The sequence below is a fragment of the Carassius gibelio genome, chromosome A1 (genome assembly GCF_023724105.1).
Source record: "Carassius gibelio isolate Cgi1373 ecotype wild population from Czech Republic chromosome A1, carGib1.2-hapl.c, whole genome shotgun sequence".
NCBI lineage: Eukaryota > Metazoa > Chordata > Actinopteri > Cypriniformes > Cyprinidae > Carassius > Carassius gibelio.
The window spans coordinates 16,617,378-16,622,377 of record NC_068371.1 but is presented as its reverse complement, the minus strand read 5'-3'; positions in this window follow the sequence as shown (position 1 = coordinate 16,622,377).

Below are 5,000 nucleotides of genomic sequence, written 5' to 3'. Positions count from 1 at the left end.
AAACATACACTGCCTGTTCATAGAAATTTTACAGCATAACAATATCGCCACCACATCTAGAGCTCTTGTTTATATAGCCGATGACCACGTTCACATTGTTTCAACATTTCCGCATTACATTAAAGAGTAGGCCTATGCGTATTCCCTTTCGGTCGTAAGCATTATCATCTACCGCGCGCTGAGATTTTTCTGCTTTGTCCACTGTTGACGGATTTGCTAGAGGGACTATGTCGCCCCGTTGTAACGTGATTACGTTTAAGATCCATAAGATTGCACTACATTCACCTGAAAAGGCTATAGATATAGTCTTTTATACAGGAAATGTGTATCAGAATAACAATTACCTAATAGTGAAATCCACTCTTCTAAACTATTGTGAAAGTTTTAATGCAACTCTGTAAATAGCTTTTTTTTTTCTACTATCGTATACTGCACATTATTGTTTGGTTGTCTTTGTACAGTATTTCAATAAATAAACCGGTGTTGATAAGTCGTTCATTTAAGTGGAGGGCGGGATGATTTTGACCTTCTTTAGTCATTCGTCGTGCTTAAGGTCTGATCCGGGAAACCGCACTACGACTGGAACTGCGCTTTGTTGCGTCTAAATAACCCGCTCTTCTTTAAGAAAACCGCGAGGCGAGCAGTTTCTGACATCCATTAATTCACTTCATTTTTTCACAACCGCAAATGTTTTGTTTAGCATACATATTAGTTACATAGACGTCACGCATTAAGTTTATAGTTATTTTAAATAATTATGATGGAGTTACAGGTTTAGGTTAGTGGGGTGCCTGTAAGCGGTGACAACTTCGAGCATCGGAGACGACGGTGTTACTCAAACAGCCCATATCTTTATCTTTTAACAAAAACTGTCGTATTACGCGTTACTAAGACAAAATCTGTAACAGCGTTCATTAATATGTTGAGATGAAAATAAACATACAAAACTTTATAATGACCGTGAGTTCAATATAGCCTAACCAACAAATGTTTGTTCTAACGCTTTCGCCCTAAAATTGCGAGATTTCCTGACTTTGCCGTGTTTAATGGATGCTAGATCTCATCACGCCGCAGCGAATTGTAAACCACACACTTCCTCATCGCATTACGCTAAGAAACTGCACATGGTTAAAGCTATTACACCATAAACTGTCTAAAGTTGTTAATGTACAAGCACAGTAAACTATTTCTACAAAAAATATCATTGCACTACTGTTTTTGCATATAATACATCGTTCAACAATACTTTTGCACACTCATTCAACTATTTATTACCAGCCGTTCTCACGTTCCTGCTGTTCATAATGTATATATAATCCTTCATTGCTCCGTTCATCATGTACATACGATCCCTACATTGCATTCATATTTATATTCTGTACTCTGATCAATATCGTATATAGCAACTACGCTGTATAGTCTGTACATCATAGCTTTACTTACTCTGCACTTTTATGTATATAAAACACTATATTCTTGCACTTCTGGTGAGATGCTAACTGCATTTCATTAGCTCTGTACTTGTACTCTGCATAATGACAATAAAGTTGAATCTAATCTAATCTAAACAAGTACAATCGTACGCTTCCAGGACTTTGCTCATTCTTTCTGTTTAAATTTGTTTAAACGGACTTTCGCATTCTTATCTTATTTTCACCAACTAACCGTAATTCCTAGGCCTCGCGGATTGTTTTCTAGTTTTGGCCCTCAACCTCCTTGTTCATACGCAGTGATATCTCTGTGAATCTGCTCGATTTCATAAAATATCTTTTACGTTATATCATTATACTATCCTAGTTTATATCAGATACAACTTTGTTTCTTCATATTTCTCTTACATCTACCCCCGTTAGAGTATCCGCGACAGTATACTCATTGTAATGTGCTAAATCATTAAAATCCAAAAAATGAACTCTGAGAAAGAATATTCGGTGAAAGGATTCAAACTTTTATTTCAACAAAACAGCGTTGAATTTACAATGAAGTAATGAAGAAAGTGATCAAATTGTTATTACAAACAATAGGGATGACATGACATCACAAGTTATCTAGCCAGAAAAGAAAATCTCGGCAGGCCCTCAAGTTTTGTTCTACTATGAAATCGACGACGGTTTCAATAATTTCATGTATGGCGAAACCATAATGTTTAGCGACTAACATCACACACAAATCCGTTATGCACGTACACAGACAGAGAGTCTCGTTAATGTACATCTCGTCGCTACATTCGGCCGTCACATACAGAATTTTTCTGGTCGTTACACAAATCGGCGCCTTGCTGGTCGTATACAAGCTCGTCAAATCGGGCCACGGATTATTTTTCAGTCTTCTTACAACGTCCATTTCTTTCTTGAGATTTGTTACGCGCTTGGACTCCGTCGTAAAATCATGATTTGGATCAGATGCATCGTCTATGATTTTATGCATCAGATCAACCATTTGCTCTCTGTAACATTGTTTAAACATAGAGTCTATGTTGGCTTTTACAGGACACATCTTTCCCTCGGCACAGCCGCACTCCACTCGCTCATCCGCAGCAGCGCTGGTAGTGGCGGACATCCTTTTCAGAATTTGTTCCAAGACGTAAACCGAGCGTTTTTTTAAATCCACGACGATTCAGTGTTTTTTTTAAAAATGGTTCAGATCCGTCGAAGCCTTATTATTTGAAAATTTGAGAGTGCGTCAGTTTCAGACAAAGCCGATTCTGTCAGTCCACGTGGATACTGACAGATACTCCGTCGACCGCGCTGTAAAACCCTTGTTCGCGGATCATAAGAAAACCTGCGATAACTGCAGAGTTTATGAGGTCAGCCGCTCACAGGGGATAAAGACTAGCTATAGTCATGAGGAAGTAGCGGTGGATCCTTTGTACATTCTACCAAAAATAGGTTGTGGGTGTTGCGCTCAAAAAGCAGAGGGGGTGAAGGGCCGTGGTTAGGGGTTTGACTTGCAAGAAATATGAAGAAACAAACTTGTATCTGATATAAACTAGGATAGTATAATAATATATTGTGTAAAAGATATTTTATGAAATCGAGCAGATTCACAGAGATATCGCGACGTATGAACAAAGAATTCGAGGGCCAAAACTAGAAAACAATCCGCGAGGCCTAGGAATAACGCTTAGTTGGTGAAAATAAGATAAGAATGCGAAAGTCCGTTTAAACAAATTGAAACAGAAAGAATGAGCAGAGTCCTGGAAGCGTACGATTGTACTTGTTTAGATTAGATTCAACTTTATTGTCATTATGCAGAGTACAAGTACAGAGCTAATGAAATGCAGTTAGCATCTCACCAGAAGTGCAAGAATATAGTGTTTTATATACATAAAAGTGCAGAGTAAGTAAAGCTATGATGTACAGACTATACAGCGTAGTTGCTATATACGATATTGATCAGAGTACAGAATATAAATATGAATGCAATGTAGGGATCGTACGTACATTATGAACGGAGCAATGAAGGATTATATATACATTATGAACAGCAGGAACGTGAGAACGGCGGTAATAAATACAGTCGAATGAGTGTGCAAAAGTATTGTTGAACGATGTATTATATGCAAAAACAGTAGTGCAATGATATTTTTTGTAGAAATAGTTTACTGTACTTGTACATTAACAACTTTAGACAGTTTATGGTGTAATAGCTTTAACCATGTGCAGTTTCTTAGCGTAATGCGATGAGAAAGTGTGCGGTTTACAGTTCGCTCTAGCGTCCGTTAAACACGGCGAAGTCAAGAAATCTCGCAATTTTTGGGCGAAAGCGTTAGAACAAAACATTTGTCAATGCGGTGTTAGGCTATATTGAACTCACGGTCATTATAAAGTTTTGTATGTTTATTTTCATTTCAACATATTAATGAACGCTGTTACAGATTTTGTCTTAGTAACGCGTAATACGACAGTTTTTGTTAAAAGATAAAGATATGGGCTGTTTGAGTAACACCGTCGTCTCCGATGCTCGAAGTTGTCACCGCTTACAGGCACCCCACTAACCTAAACCTGTAACTCCATCATAATTATTTAAAATAACTATAAACTTCATGCGTGACGCCTATGTAACTGACTAAAACTAATATGTATGCTAAACAAAATATTTGTGGTGGTGAAAAAAATGAAGTGAATTAATAGATGTCAGAAACTGCTCGCCTCGCGGTTTTCTTAAAGAAGAGCGGGTTATTTAGACGTGACAGCGCGGTTCCAGTCGTAGTGCGGTTTCCGGATCAGACCTTAAGCACGACGAATGACTAAAACGGTCAAAATCATCCCGCCTCTCACTTAAATGAACGACTTATCAACAGCGGTTTATTTATTGAAGTACTGTTTAGAGACGCATACGATGAAAATACCACATACATGACATCCATGACTTTTAATGTCTAACTTTAGTGTAGTAGATGGGTTTGTATTAAGTATAAGAGTCATAACAGAAGATGGTAAGGCTCATTTTAAAAGTCGAGGTAGTGGCTATTATTTGTCATTGTGACACAGGTAGACCAGAAAAAGCTCTAAAGTGCATCACAATCTCAGTTTAAACACTCTCTTGACAATCATTTAATCATCTTGTACTCTATTTTGTTCATGTTTTTGTCTGTTTGGCCAAACTCTGAGAATAGTCTTTATCTAAAAAACAATGAAAAAGATACACGGCTGGTGGGCCAGATCAACATTAAAAGTTTTCACAATAGTTTAGAAGAGCGGACTTCACTATTAGGTAATTGTTATTCCGATACACATTTCCTGTATAAAAGACTATATCTATAACCTTTTCAGGTGAATGTAGTGCAATCTTATGGATCTTAAACGTAATCACGTTACAACAAGGCGACATAGTCCCTCTAGCAAATCCGTCAAAAGTGGACAAAGCAGAAAAATCTCAGCGCACGGTAGATGATAATGCTTACGACCGAAGGGGAGTACGCATAGGCCTACTCTTTAATGTCAAGCGGCAAATGCTGAAACAATCTGAATACGGTCATCGGCTATATGAACAAGAGC